Below are 17062 nucleotides of genomic sequence, written 5' to 3'. Positions count from 1 at the left end.
TGGAGCCCAGGCACTGAGAGCAAGGTTGGCAGAAGGTGGTGAAAAATAGTGGCGGCTAGGGATTGAGTATCTAGGGACAGCCGCCATGAAGTTGTGGAAAGCTTTAGTGTCCACAAGCCTATTCAGCTACATTTCTAGGGCAAGCAGTCTGAATATGGGCCCATTTGGTGTTTGGGCCTGTGGGTAGTTGGCTAGGTGAGTATTTACTTTTGTGTTCCAAGGCCTGTGTTAGGGACTGCTGAACCTTGTGCTGGGACAAAGAATTTGATGTGATTGCTGATGGTGCTTGCAAATGTGCAACAAGTGCAGGGCGTGAGGCATCCATGCCTGCATCCTAGATAGAGGATTGTCCAGCATGTAGTAGAGTGGAGAGGTAGTAGTGTTACTGATTGTGAGTTTAGGTGTTTGGCCTACCTAGTCGGGTGCTTTGATGACATGCACCAGAGCATGCTGCTGGTGGTCAGGCTGGAAGGGGTTTGGCTCCTGTTGATACAATACATGCAAATCACCATTCTTTTATAGTCCTTACTTTCTTTAAAAAAGTGCCAGACTAGGGAAAATCTAAACCTTGGCCATGGAACTTGCCACTTGAGGCTGTGATGGGGAACAGTTGCCCACCATCTCCCTCTGGCCACCCCACTGGCTGTTCTTGCCTGTTGCCGTGCTGTGGATGCCTTCCCCTGTGCGCTTCAGAGACCGGATCAGTGGGTACGGAGCGGTGCCAGGACACCGAGACTGGATCAGTGGGTACGGAGCGGTACCGTGACACAGAGACCGGATCAGTCGGTACGGAGCGGTGCCGGGACACCGGGAGCGTGACACATGCAACATCAGTAGCACATCCACTTCCCCATTCCTTACAGAATGCCTTTCAAATTTTAATATAGGTATATAGTATGAGCCTGCAAACATTCTAGTATTAATAAAGAAAAGAAAATATGTAACCCTGAAAAAACTTTGTTTTTAGGTTGCAGCATTAGTATACCTATAGAAGGACTGTAAGACATTAAACCCTGCCTATATGCCTCAAATCCAAAACTGTCCCTCCTCCATCAGCTGTACCTACACTGAATGCAGGTAACAGGGTTTTACTAGAGAAAGGAAAGTATATATCCCTGAAAATTACTTTTCTCTTATTGTTGAAGCAATGGTATACATTTACTGCACAATTAAACACTGCGTTTATGCCTGCTCTGATCTAAGCTCTCCCTCCTAGATCAACTCTCCCTGAACTTCTACCAGAGGACAGTGTGCTGAGCATTGCATCTCCAGGTCCTATATAAGACCCGCTGACCCAATGTGGCTGGCCAATCACAATAATGCCAACATGGCTACTGCTTTACCATGTATGGCACGCAATCCCCACATGTTTAACCTACATTACACCTGCATCTTAGTACATCAAAGTATATCAAAGAGACGCCAAAGATAGAAAAAGTATATACATCTTTATTGACATGATACAAGAAACACCATTTAGTTTACCACATGATTGAGATGGGTATCAAAAACACACAGTTTTAAAATTAACCCCTTAAAAACACAGAAAAGAAATCCTCGAGCAATGTGGATAATAAAGTAATACATAGGGGTGGTCAGAAAGAGAATTATACAATCAATTAGATATACAATACATATTACTCCAAAATAGTCAGCAAATTCACGATCTCAAAAGAGGTCTTTACACTAGCCATGGGGTTTCAAATTTAAAGTGACAGTGCCATTAACCCCCTTCACAACCCTTGACGGATCTATCCGTCATGGAGCGTGTGACGTTAAGCCCCGCTCCCTGCCGCGGGCAGGATGCAGCGATCCACGAACATATCAGCTGTTTTTAATCATAGCAGAAAGTGGTACCCTGTGGGGAGCAGAACCATCCTTGCTGCGACACCATCAGGCCCGGAGGACATCACCTGCAGTAACGGCTTATCCCTGGCCGCGAACCACAGGTGGCGTCACGAGACAAACTCTCATTCCATCAGCCTCCCTTTTTATTGTACGCCTCGGGGTCACGAAGCCAGGCAGGGCCACCTGTGACATTCCCTGACCCGACATCACCGGCCCAGCGACGAGTAAAGTTAACTCCTTGCCCCGTGGGTGCTACAAATCCGTACCCTAAGAATGGTTTACAAATAGGTGGGCTGCAGTGGGTTTTCTAATAATTATTATATTATTGGGACATTTTTCTTTCTTCTTTGTTTGTTTTTTTACTGTATCTCTAAATATTTATATATTATTTTTAGTATTTTCCAATACTTTGCGTGTGCTCAGGCTTCCATAAATATGGCCGTTGCCCAAGGACTCAATATATTTGGCAAATATTAAGTGGAGCTGCTAAAGTCTAAAGTACCCAAAATTCATTTTTCAAAATTTTCTCAAGAAAAAAAGTTTGTGTGAGATTGATTTCAGAGTCTGTATTCTAAAATATCTATAGTTTTCTATTTTGGTTTAATTGTATCATTCCAACTCACTCTGCAGAATGTCTCCATAACAAAATGGCAGTTGAGGTTATACTGCACAGTAATTGAGGCCTGGAGGCATAGAATTGTGTAGTATGCCATTCCGTAGCATAATGGTGCCACAATGTCACATAAAATAAAGATGGTAAATTAACTCTGTCAATAAAATAGTGTTGATCATTAAGTTTTCAACATCACAACTGTTATTTCAGCTACTGAATGCATCTGCAGACCTGTACGTTTACTTTCAATATATGGAGTATATGTGAGTACTTTACTCACTGAATATTATATCCTTGGCAAGTAGAAAAGGTTTCATGTTACAGAAGTCTAGAGAAGTAATCAGGGATTCGGAAAGCCAGTAATTTAAACACTGGTTTATTAGCCAATAATGTATAGCTTTAAAAATAACTGAGGTTTTTGCAAACTGTTAGTGCTGTGAAACCCTAGCAGAAACAAAAGCCTATACAGCAGAGGGGGATTCTGGACACAAACTCATGATTATCAGCAGGGCTGGATATTGACGCTGAAAGCCGGACCCATTAATGGCTTCTATTCAATCTAAGTTGGTAAAACTGTCTTGTAATTTTCATTGCATGTTTAAAAAGAAAAGGTGATTGTTCATAGGAATAATTAGTAACAGAACTGAAATGCATGGCCAGTGGAAATCCTCAAGGCTTGTTAGAGCTACCACCTGTTGAATCACTTACTTAAGCAGTGGTGGATGTGTTTCCACATGCACATGGGGAGACAATGGAGCTGTAGCGCCCCTGAGACCCTCAGGGGACTATAGGAAACTGCATCCTCTTGGAGATGCAGGACCTACCCCCTGAGACCTGGAGTATCAGTGCCGATTCCATCAAAACACAACCAAAATTCTAGTTCTCCACTCCACACTGGACATAGAGGGTTAACCATGTAAGGTTATGGTCGCCATGGGAACGAATCACTGGGTATAGCTAGCCTGGTGGGAGGGGGTCAGTGAGTCGGTAGTGAGTAGTGAGTCGAGTAGCACACAGGAGAGGTGTGTGGACGTGCCTGAGCTGGGTTCGTGTAACGGTGACCCCGGGGGCACAGGAGAGAGGTCGCCAGGACAAGTACCGGAGATACCGCTGGGACCGCAGCACGCACGGGGCACAGAGCCCTAGATCAAGCGTCAGTTTCAAATGGTTTGATAAATACCGGCCTAGTGAGGACACCTTCACGGACTTCACCGAACCAAATAATCCAGGGGCATCAGCAGTAAACTAGGATTGGGGTTCGGACACTTCACTTACCTCCCCACAGGGTCCACACTGCCCGACCGTACAAAGAAGGAGACTGTACCACAAAGGGACAGTCGGGGCCCCCAATTGCTCCACGCTATGGGGACCCAATCAACTGAGAGTGCTGGGGACAGAGCAACCCTGAGCACTGATACTCCAAGGGACCTGAACCAGCAACCCCTGGGTCCACAGAGACTGTTAAAGACAACCTGGTGGGGTCACCGTTATTGCCCTTGCTACATCTCCCAGGCACAGCCCTACCTGCGGAGGGCCTACCATTACAGCTTCTACTACCACCAGCCCTGATAGTACCCACATTCAGCATCAGCAGTTCTCCATCCTTAACTGCAACCCGCAGGTGGCGTCACATGACAAAAACTCTTAACTCCCCTGTAAATGTCCCCCATTACAAAAGGGGCCTAGGGCACGGAACCGGGCAACGGCTACCAGAGTGACATTCCCATTTGTTACTGCCCGGGACCGAGTACCCCACATCCCTGGGCGCTACAGAGCCACCAAACCTTGCAATGTTCTATTAGGAGAGCACTAAATTGTTTTACACAGTAAGATGAATCTTATTTTATGACCTTGTCTTCTTCATGTTGAGGGTAATAATGAGAGCTCTCACACTGGGATAATCATGCACAACCAAAAATGTCACCTAGTGATTAAGATAACAGTAAGTCACCTTCCTACCCTGCTTGTCACATGAATAGGTACCATGAGCTTTCTCTCCATCATTCACTGATTAGAAATGAGTGGCCACTAGAAATGGGAGATTATTATTATTTATTATTATAGCACCATTTATTCCATGGCGCTTTACATGTGAGATCACTGAATGCTCGGGTGCTCGTTACTAGAGATGAGCGGTTCCGTCAAGACTCAGCTCGCCGGCAGCAAACTAACCTACCTCTATAGGCTCGAGCTTGACCCGAACCCCAGATCAAGTCACTGATTGGCAGTTTTAGTCTCCACCCACATACAGCCAGGTATAAGCAGATCACTTCCAGGGTAGGGCGGGCCGGCTTTTTCAAACTTTTTTTTTGTTGCACACTACACCTAAACACACTGTTGTTACGCCCAGTATGCGCCGTTCAAACACTGCAAGTGGTTCGCACAGAGCTAAGCCCCAGGCGTACCTGAGCACAGCGTTGCACACACAAGTTTTGTTTGCAAGTTCAGCATCTGATACATGAATCCGAACCTTGATTTTGTAAATTTGGTGTTCAGTTTGAAAACCGAACTTCGCTTCGCTTATCTCTACTCATTACTCGAGACGAGCAGGTCAGATGCTCTGAGTGGTCTCAACTCGAATAACAAGTATTATGGAAGTCAATGATTGGACAGTAGTTCAGCTCTCCACCTATTTACAACCAGCCATATACAGAGCATTTCCAGAGAAGGCAGAATAGTTTTTCTCCCTTAACACTACATCTAAAAACATTCTTGTATCCCCCATGAGAGCCTTTTAGACACTGCAAATGCCTCTCAGTGCGGTACCAGCTCCCATATTTCAGTGAAGAGAGCTGGCTCTTTGTGCTCTTGTTTCACAGACGACACATCTGAGCACCCACAATACTCAGCCAAGCACCGCGAGTATCCAAGCACCCCGATGTACCAAGCAGTGGAGAGCGCACATGCTCATCACTGGAGGCCACATCAAGAAATGTCCTACCAGTGGGGATATCCATTTTAACTTGAGATCAGATACTGGAAAATAGCAGTAGCCAAGTTGTCTGTGAGTTAAATGGTTTTTATTTGCATTGAAACTTTAATTTTGTTTTTTTATGAGTCTGAGCAGGTTTATACCCCTCCCAACTGAGCAGTTTTTCAAATTTATGTTTTCATTTCTTCCTCCCTTCTTCCAAGAGGCATATTTTTCCATTTATTTCATCAATATAGCCATGTAGGGCATGATTTTTTGCAGGATAAATGATACTTTTGATTGACAATATTAATTTTGTCATGTGATGTTCTGGAAAGCTGTAAAAATCCAAGTTCTGTGGAAAAGCAAAAAGAGAGGAATTTTGCAATAGTTTTTTTTTGTTTTACAGCATTCAATATATGGTAAAAATGAAATTACAAGCAATATGATTTTCCACATCAGTACGATTACCACAATTTTTCTTTAATTAAGTGCACCTTTTTCTACCACAATTTTTGCCTTCCACCCAACTTTCCATTAATATACTTGGATACAGCACTTTGTGAATAGCCCGCTTCTTTAGCAATGACCTTTTGTGGTTTACCCTCCTTTTGGAGTATGTCAATGACTGCCTTCTGAGACATCTGTAAAGTCAGAAGTTTTCCCCATGATTGTGTAGCCTACTGAAAAAGACTAAGGGATCATTTTAAGCGCTTAGGAAGCCTTTGCAGGTGTTTTGTGGTAATTCTAATTTTATGGGATAATAACTTTTGGGTTTTCATCAACGTTAACAGAAATAAACACTTGAAATTGATCACTCTGTGTGTAATGACTCTTTATAATATATGCATTTCCCTTTTTGTATTGAATTACTGAAATAAATTGACTTATTGAAGGTATTCTAATTTATTGCGATGCACTTGTATGTGTATTTTTTTCTCCTTTGTTTTTCATATTTTTGAAAACTTTTTTTATTGTATTTATTAGTCCTCTTAGTGGACTTGAACCTGTGATCATTTGCTCGCTTGTGCTACATACAGCAATACCACAGTATTGTTGTGTATGGCAAAAATCACATCTCCTATAAACACCATTCACGGGCTGGCTTTCACACAAGTACTATCATGGCACAGGGGTCTTCTGCAGATCCCTAGCTCTCACGGCAAACCAACGGCATGCCCTGGTTAGAACAGCGCATCCCACAGGGCAAGCCATAAATGCAGCAATGGCAGATTGACAGCTGCATTTAACAGGTTAACAGCCATGGGCTCTGCTCTGCTTCATGTGCGGCTGTCAGAGGCAATTGATGGCTGAATAACACAGCCATCACCTGCCAGCAAAGTGTAACTGTATGTCATATGTCGGTAAGGGGTTAGAATAATAAAAAGAGCCATTCTTCACCCTCCCTCTTTCCAATGCTGCCCCTCTGCTGATGCTCCAGTCATTATTTACTGGTTTGATAATGGCAAACATAGAGCAGACATCAATCACTAAGCTCAACGGTGCCGATGTAGACACAAGAGCTGTAGCATCGACATCACTGATGCAGCCAGTAAATAAAGATGGGAGCAGCAATGTAGAACCTGAGTATCAGAACTTTCTGCTATTTTAATGTAGCACAGGTCCATGAAGTAAAAAAAGTTATAACTGAAAAACTATTTAAAACAAGATTTGATAGTGGAACTAAGACTTCCAGGAAGGGTTAAAACAGGACAGCAGTGTAAGAACAGCCTATGGGTTTGGTTCTCTTCAATCATAAACATCCCTCTCTAAGTTATTGCGATCTAAGTTCTTTACTTCAGACTGTTACATGTGATATAAAAGACACATTTGAGGTGGAAGATTGCCTTTCTGGGTCCATGCTCCGGTAGGTACACAGGTTACCACAGGTTACATATGTTGGCCCCTTATTCATCGAGACCAGTAATTTTCCTGCTGATCTTGATGGGTTGACATGCTGGTGAAAGACACTCCTGATTCATTAAGAGCCTGTACTAAGATTTCTGGAGCAAAGGGGGCTTTACACACTACGAGATCACTACAGCGATCTCGTTGGGGTCATGGATTTTGTGACGCACATCCGGCCGCTGTAGCGATCTCGGTGTGTGTGACTTCTAGGAGCGATTTTGGATCGTTGCAATAACGTCCAAAATCGCTCCTCGTTGACATGGGGGTCCATTCTCAAATATCGCTGCTGTCGCGTGGGCGAAGTTGATCCTTGTCCCTGCGACAGCAAACATCGCTAAGTGTGACGCCGCAGTAACTAGGAACCTCTCCTTAGCTGCCACACGCCAGCAATGAGGAAGGAAGGAGGTGGGCGGGATGTTCGTCCCGCTCATCTCCGCCCCTCCACTTTGATTGGCCGGCCGCTTAGTGACGTCGCGGTGACGTCGCTGTGATGCCGAACGTCCCTCCCCCTTGAGGGAGGGATTGTTCGGCAGTCGCAGCGATGCCGCCGACCAGGTAAGTGTATGTGACGCTGCCGTAGCGATAATGTTCACTGCGGCAGCAATCACCCAATATTGGCATAACGATAGGGACGGGTGCTATCACACTCGCCATCGCTAGCATCGGCTAGCGATGTCGCAGTGTGTAAAGCCCACTTAAGGAACGCCACAGCTTGTCATGAATTAGATGAACTGTGGCGTCAAATCCTTGATGCTCACCTCACTCGCCTCAGAAATGCCCACTTGCCAGAGTTGAGGAAAAAAGACTGAGGGAGAATGCCAAAAGTCACAAAATATTTAGTGATCTAGTGTGGATAAATATTTGCCAAATCTTGTTGTTATGTGTTAACTGTGTAGTGTCATTGAACAAGTGTATCCTATATATCTCTCGGGTCCATTCTTCTTAGTTGTGACTCTGCTTTTTCTTTGATTATAACCTTCCTTACACTCAAATTTTATATCCAAACGTTATTCTTACATCTGGTTTTATGCTATGTATTGAGGCACGATTTGTTCTTTTAGGATATGCACTTCAGTGTGTAAATTCAAGTTTGTAACTTATATTTGAAAACACAGTACTTTACTGATTACTAGCACTGATGAGAGAATAGTAACTATTCATGTTCTTATTATTTGTAACAAATCCCAAAGTACTATTCCAGTATTCGTCTCGAATAACCAACTTAATGCAAATTAAAAGGGAACCCTGCATTTTTCGTGTGGAGACGAATACTGAAATAGTACTCGGTATTCAGTAAGCAATAAACAAACAAGAATAGTTACAATTCACTCATCACTAGTGATGAGCGAACCCATAGATATTCAAGTTTTCCGAACCAGCATGGGCCTAAAAAGAAAAATTGGGTTTGGCAGCCAAACTTGACCCTAGACATCAAATCCCATATAAATGTAAGGACCCAAACTTATGTATTATAAAATGATGTTATTAAGGGCTAGGGGGACTGCAAATGAAAGAAAATAAGGAATAAAGCAGGACAGTTATACTTACTGACCTTCCTCGTGGCTGTTACAATGCTTACGGGTCCGATCATTAGCTCTCATGCATATTCACTGCTTTCCCCGCCAACCATCAGTCTCGGCGTCAGTGATTGGTCACAGTTAGACTGCTCCCCCTACCAATGTGACAGCGTCTGTGATTGGTTGCAATCACGCATGCTGTCTACATGACCTATAGTACAAATACAAGGGACCCCATGCAGCTATTATATATTATTTAAATAAATAATTAAAAAAAAACATGCAATCCCTCCCCATTTTTTCTTACCCAGCCAAGATCAAATCTGCATCAAAACCACATTGCGTTTTTTGCCAGGAGATGCAGTGTTAGTGCAGGAATTTGGTGTATAAATTCCAGCACCAAATCTGCATCTCTTGGCAAAAAAAATATGGTTTTCTGCCAGGAGATGCAAGTCTGATTGAATTACATGAGCTCACTTGCAGTAAGTTTACCTGTGGTCACAGGTGGGGTACCATGGGAACCTCCAGCTTTGACCATAGGTAAACTCAGTGATGTCACCACTCACAGCTACAGCTCAGTCAGTGCCTACCTTAAACCTCAGCAGGTGGTCATGTTCTATAATGTGCCCACACTCTGCGACTTAAATATGTAGCAGAGCCGGGATCGTTGTGGGACCTTGTGTGGATTACGATGGAGCTGGGAGTTTTGTGGTTAATAAATTAGAGAAAGTGGATGTTTAGATGGAATGAGCGGATCCAGAAGCAGTGTGATAGCCACGTGCGTGGACACAGGTAAATATTTCTTGTTTTTTTATGTTTTTTTTTTATTTTCCACGTGACTGAACCCGAACAGAAACTTGACATTCAGGTAAAAGTCTGTGTTTGTGTCTAGAGCTCGGACCCCTGGTATTCAGCATGAACCCCGAACTTTACAGTTCAGGTTCACTCATACCTACTCATCATACTTATTGCTTTATAAATTTTCTTTCATGTCTTGTTTCCATATTTATAAGTCTTGTAGTAGTAAAATCTTGTAGAAATCTTGTACAAATTAGTGTAGCCAGAAAGAGGGACAGAAACAATCAAGCCAGAAATGTGCCCCTTCATCTTTGAAATGTACCCTTTATTCTTTGATCAGCTTTGTTTGGAGGTCAGAGCATTCAGTGAATGGACTCATACACTCTCAATGGATTTATCAATAAACAGAAATTTTTAATACATTCTTGGACTTGGATGCTGGAGCCTTCCTTCTACTTGATTACCAGTCTGGCTGACTTCTTTCCGTGCACCGTCCTCCCTATTGTCACGCTCCCCAGGTCCCGGCGCCGTCTGTCACTCACTGCTCCGGTTCCCAGGCCTTCTGCCTGCGGCTGCTCCCCTCACTCTCCCTCCTCTGCGTCCTCCGTGCCTCCTGCCCGCCGATCCCGGCATCTCCCTGCAACCCAGGACACTCTGTCTGGTCCCCCTGCATCTCCTACACCGCTTCCTGCTCTGGTCTCTGGCACACGAGCCTCGCGCATGCGCATTAGGGCGCGCACGCGTTCACTCACCTCTTTTTAAAGGGCCAGCATCCCGGAAACAGGATATGGTCAATTGCAGGTACAGGGTATATTAGGACTTCCTTTCCATGTGGCCGGTGCCTGATCAACGTGTTCCCATAGCTAGGTGTTCAGGTCCCCCTGTGTCTTGTACCCAGATTAACCCTGTCTCTTCCGAGGTTCCCTGTCTCTGTAACCTCTTCGAGGTTCCCTGTCTCTGTAACCTCAAGAATGAAATTTTGAAGATCATCTAAATAATTACTGTATTTGGACAACTGTTGCTGCAGTGCCAATATCGCAAGATCGTGTGGGATTGAGGTGTAAAGACTGGCTAAATCGCATGACAGCCAGTTATACGTTTTCTCCCAAGCAAATCTTGAAAAAACATTCAGAATATGCTTGGTGTCACGAATATAACTGGATGACACTTGTGCTAAAATATGTAAACATGAATCCAGCCATTCTGACAGTCTTTCCGTTAATGATCCGATTCCAGACACAATGGGTCTGAAACTGGGGGGGGACAGATTTTTGTGTGTTTTGGGTAGTGCATGAAAGAGAGGTATGGAAGGATTTATGGGGTTCAAAAACGTTGTTTGCTTTTCATTAATTATCCCTAGGCGTTCCCCTTCATCCAAAATTTTCTCTAAGGAGGCTTTTATTCTATTTGTAGGATTAGACAATAGTTTTTTATATATAGTATTAACCCCCAACATGCTGTTTAACTCTCTTTCATACAAACCCACATCCAATACGATGACAGACCCACCCTTATCAGAGTTTTTAACAATGATGTTGGGATTATGTGTGAGTTCAGTCATTGCGTTTTTTTCTCTGATGGATAAATTGTGATGGATGGATTTTTTCTCTTTGTGGAGTTTAATGAGTTCCTCCTCCACTACATTTTGGAAGTCCTCCATATTAGTAGTTTTCGATTGCACAGGGTAGAAGTCCGGGTTAGGGACCCTTTTAGAAAAGTTGTCATCCCGTAGCTGCGGTAATTCACTGCCAGAGTCAGTGAGGTCCCTCAGATTTTTTAAAGACACCTGTTCAGAAAAGGACGTTGGATAGAACTCTTGAATTTCAGGTAATATGTCAGGATGAAATGAATGCTCATTTTCAGAAAAGAAATGTTTTTTAATGGTCAGTCTCCTGATAAACCTGTTCACATCAAGAACATCAAGAATCGTATCAAATACATCAAATCGTGCACTGGGGACAAAATTTAGACCTTTTCGTAAGATGTTAATTTTATCATTATTTAAGACTGTAGCCGACATATTAATTACTGTTAAATCCTGTTGGTCCTCTAGTATTTCCCCCTGCGGGTGCGATGATTTGATATGCTTGTTGATGGAATGTTTCCGTCCGGCTCGTCTAATTCGTTGTTTTTTTTCTTTGTATTCTTTGGGAGTCGACTTTGTGAGTTTTTTGAAGTGTTGGTCTGTTCATCATATACACCTGTAGAAACAGCTCCTTCAGAGTCCGAAAAATCTGAATTTAAATCAGATGACTCCATATCCGTGGATGAAAAATTAACTCTGTTGTTGCTGAATTTTCTTTGGCAGTTTCTGAGTATGGATCTGGGACATGGAGAATATCTGTTTCTCCTGACAACATGCCAATTATAAACTTGATTTTTCTCCTAATCCAGAGTGTCACGTCTGAATTTCTTCTCTTTAAGGGAGGTAATGGAATTGTCTAATTTGGTTAAGTTTATATTTATTTTGTTTTTTAAAACGCCAAACATGGTGTTATCAGAGAATTTCTTCAGATCAAGTTCAATCTGTTTTATGATATTCTTCATTCCATTTATGTTGTTCCTTTTCGACAATTAATTTAATCAACTTGAATGAGCAATCAGATAGAATAGAGTCCCATTGTTTTACAAAGTCCTCATCATATTCAGTCGGAGGACGTTTTTTCATTCTCAGACCTCTTGGTATCATGGTATTATCGATATACGCTTGTAGCGTTTTATTGTCCCACCAATTTTTTAGACGTGCCGGCATTTGTTTCTCCAGCTTCCACATCAGGGTATTTAGGTCATTTTGTTCTTCAGAGATGATGCTGTTGTTTCTATTCATAAAAATGTTAGCCACTTTATTAAGTCGTGTCTGGCAGTTAACATTAAAAAATACATCCGAATGTACAGGATTGATAGTTTCTATGTCAGGGGTCTCCATGTTGAGAAATTGCAATGAAAGCAATTGCTTCATGTGCAATATTAGGCACAGAATAAGTCGGAAAGGGGAGCACGAAGGGGCTAATAACTAAGTCCAAAGAAAAAAGTTTTTCAGCTCACCCAATCCACATGGAGACCATAGGTGTAACGTCCTGGATGTGGATTCACGGAACTGCACCATTGGCTCCTCTATTTCCCCCAGTGACCACACTAATCACAACAGAGACTCTGACAGTTCTAAAAACTGGCTTTCCACCACAGGCTCACACAAATGCGGCCACAAAATAATGTCGTCTTTGCAAATTCATGTTGAACACAAAAAAAATGTCTTCCTGTGTTACAGGAAAGGAATACAATATTAATACTTGTATTAATTGTTCAACAAACTACTGTTTGTCATTTATGTCATTACATGCACCATGACGCAGAATCTCAGAACACATTTATGACATTGGCAACAAAAGTAGCAGAAACCCTTCAGGTGCTTCTCAGCACTTTATCACTGTTCATGGAGGTAATACTGAAAACCTAAGGGTTAATGCTATAGAAAAAGTTTCAATGCCTAACAGGGGTGGTGATATTATTAAAATCTTACACAAAAAGAAATCCAAATGGATATTTGTAATGGAAACTAGATCACCTCTGGGGATGAACCTGAGAGATAAACCAAAAAAATCTATATTCAAAATATATTTTTTTTTTGGTATTTTGCACATGAATTACTTTGTATATAAATTACTATGTATTTAGTCTCAAGCTGTGTCAGTTCATGTCATATCCTGCAGACTTCTTTTTAAACCTCACTTTTGTTTGTATTGGTATGGATTCGGACTAAGAGTGCTAGACACTCGAAACGCGTACCATGTTTCACTACCATGTGGTTTTTATTATGTAAAACCTGCAAGTTTTAAAATGTATCAATAAACAGGAAATTTTAATACATTCTTGGTCTTGGATGCTGGAGCCTTCCTTCTCCTTGATTACCAGTCTGGCTGACATCTTTCCGTGCACCGTCCTCCCTATGGTCTCCGTGTGGATCAGGTGAGCTGAAAAATGTTTTTCTTTGGACTCTCAATGGATCTATACATCATACCCTCATGCCTATGAGGAGAGCTGAAAACGTTGATGGAACCTAAGTTGAGTACATGTGCCCATTTATTCTGGCAATCAGTGCAGCTCTTTCCTCAGAACCCACTAATCAAAACGCCTCATGTGTCTCTATGATGTTTCAAAAGTTACATAGATGGATAGCGGAATGTAGGAATACAGGTAAAACAACTTTAAACAGAAAATTTCAAGCTGTGTATAGACATATTAAGTTTACAAACTGTGTAATAATCCATGCAAAGCATTTTACTGTGTAATAATGTTTAGATAACAAGGATAGTCTTCTGCTCTATATCCTCTTTTTGTGTTCTTGTCCCCTAGTTTACATTATTGTTGTGATCAAGCTGTAAGAGAGGACTATGAACCCATTATGTCACTCACACAAACCAGAGGTGAAACTGCAAGTGAGCAGGTCTTCATGGACATCACATGGATCAGTGTGGACCAGGGCAGCAGGGTAAGCAGGACAGCAGACAAACAAGCAGAGAAGGGAGCACTGATGATGCAGAGTCAGCTATGTGGATTCCACAGGAACAGTAGTAGGGAAACTAGTATCTTCCAGTGTAGTAGCAGGTAATCACAGGATTGCAGTCTGGCATTTTCAAGAAAGGCAATGATTAAATTCAGGAGTAACTGAGAACTAAATTTACTGTGGTTTCTTCCAACAGCATAACAGAGAAGAATAATTGCCAAAATCCATTGAAATATAGCCACGGTTTATTGAAGCTGTTCATAAAGTCCATCTTGGTGCTCTTATGAAGCCAAATCATTACTCTTCACTTTGATTTCTTTTTATCAGCACATTATATGGTAAAATTCATTTTGTCATTCAAAACTACAATTTATAGTAAAGTAAATAAGCTCTGATGTGCACAACATGGTAGGTAAATAAGAAAAGTTGTGGCTCTTGGAGGAAGGGGAGGAAAAAATCAAATTGCTAAATCAAAATGGTCTCCGACGAATAGCGATAAGAGCAGATTCATCATGTAAGAGTTTTTTTTTTTTTAATAAATCAGCAATCTTCTTCTTTTGTCCTGGTATCACTGATAAAGTTAGTGATTGGCTGCAGAGGTCTTTTGAACAAAAGAAATGTATGCAAGTGATGTACAGAAGTGCATGAAACAGTAGGGAGGCAGCATTGAAACTACATAGCCTTCGACAATAGGTAAAGGCGGCTTTACATGCTACGATTTATCGTGCGTTTGCATGTGCGATCGAACCCACCCCCATCGTTTGTGCGTTATGGCCAATTTGTTGCCCGTGTCGCACAAAGTCGGTAACCCCCGTCACATGGACTTACCTTCCAAACGACCTCGCTGTGGGCGGCGAACATTCACTTCCTGAAGGGGGAGGGACGTTCGGCGTCACACCGATGTCACACAGTGGCCGACCAATAGAAGCGGAGGGGCGGAGATGAGCGGGACATAACATCCCTCCCACCTCCTTCCTTCCGCATTGCCAGCGTGACGCAGGTAAGCTGCAGTTCATCGTTCCCGGGGTGTCACACGGAGCGATGTGTGCTGCCACAGGAACGATTAACAACCGGCGAGCAGAAGGACGTTCGATTTTTAGGAAATGAGCAACGTGTCAACGAGCAACGATAAGGTGAGTATTTTTGCTCGATCACAGACGCTCGTAGCTGTCACATGCTACGATATGTCAAACGATGCCGAATGTGCGTCACTATCGACGTGACCCCGACGACATATCGTTAAATATATCATAGCGTGTAATGGGCCCTTAATACTCCTTTTGCAATCTTAAAGAGAATCTAACAGGACTCCAATGCCCTCCCACCCACCAGGATTTCTATGTTTATTACTAAATACCATGACTAACAAGCATTTTTTACTTCCTACCTAAACACAGATTTAGATTTAGGTTTTTTATAAAGTCCTTTTTCATATGTAAATTAGCCCTTGGATTAGTCAATGGGGCATTAGTTCCCCAGACTAGTTCGCTATCTCCGCATGTTATCATGCCCCTGTGGTAAGATTTCCAAGAAAAATGCTCAAGATACCCATTCACTTCCATTATCTTGGGTATTCGAGTCATGCCCATTTGTCAAGCCAACTGTTCGGTATGAGTATCAAGCACCTGAGCATTGTAAAATGCACACTCATCACTACTGTTCACACTTTAATTTAATAAGCATATTGTTATGCTCGCGGGGCAAGCACTGTATTAGTGAGTCCTCTGGACCAAAGGTACCATTCACTTGCCTGGGGGAGTGAACTGGACTGGCCGCCAAGTCTTCTCTATTACTACCAGAGGTGGCAGCAGGTGCAAACTCTGGGAAGGAGTTACCAGAGGGCAGCTCCAGGGGATCAGCAGTACCTAGGCAAAAAACGCGCTGATTGCCGCTTAGAATGGTGCACCCCCATGGCGGGGCATGTTAGATGCCTCTGTCAGTGTTATACAGCTGGATTTAACAGGTTCACAATCACGTGTGGAGCTCCGCAAGCTCTAGCTATAATACACAGCCAAGTATGGTGCAGGCTTATTCTGTGAGCCTGTTCCATACACCCGCTTCCAACTTGTGCAGTACACATACAGTGAATGTCATGAAGGGGTTAATCATTTTCTTTTGTTAGTGCAGTTATCATCACAAACTGACCAACATTTTTGTCCATAAAAAAGCAGTTGCAGGAGGAATATGTGACCAGACCAGTCCATCAGTTTCATCCATTAGAAAAGCAGCTTTCCCATATGAGGCATTAAACAATAGGAGGAGGCTGATAGACTAGTCTGATAGAAATGTTCCTCCATCAGCTGTTATTTTATGGACAGAGTTGCTGGACAGTTTGTGAGAAAAGCTGCATTAATAAGATAAAGTTGCTAACCTCTAGAATGTTTGTGTTTTGAACCACAATTCCACCATTTCCAATAGCGAACAAATCAAGAGATGCTAGGTACATGGCAGGCCTAGAAAACAGCAGTGTCCACAGGCCACATAATTCATATGGCACGTACAGACATCAGTGCCTACCAAGAAATGACACAGGATTGGCATGTATGGACTTCAGATTTATTTAAATTGTATTTTGTCACACAACCCATCTTCCCAAAAAGGATCAAACAAGAAATGCGAGTTACCCAGCATACCCCCAAAAATCATAAGCAGCAACAAGCCATAGTATTGATGTTGCATGTACAGACAACAAATTTACCTAATGGAACTGGTGTACAAAACCAATAGTTTTGCCGCAGAGACACTGTAAGGCCCTCTTCAAACGTCCATGTGAAACGTTTTTGTGTTTTGCACGGTCATGTTTAAGGTGTGTATGGCGATCCGTGTGACATGAATTTGTCACAGGTGTGTTATCCATGATAGCACACGGAGAGCAAGAACTTTTTACTGAGGTCTCCGGCACTGCTGCTACTTCAAGGTCTGTGGTGCAATGAATATTCATGAGCATAATGAGTGGACATGGA

This window comes from Anomaloglossus baeobatrachus, chromosome 1 (assembly GCF_048569485.1).
Source record: "Anomaloglossus baeobatrachus isolate aAnoBae1 chromosome 1, aAnoBae1.hap1, whole genome shotgun sequence".
NCBI lineage: Eukaryota > Metazoa > Chordata > Amphibia > Anura > Aromobatidae > Anomaloglossus > Anomaloglossus baeobatrachus.
Note: the sequence above shows the minus strand (reverse complement) of the source record.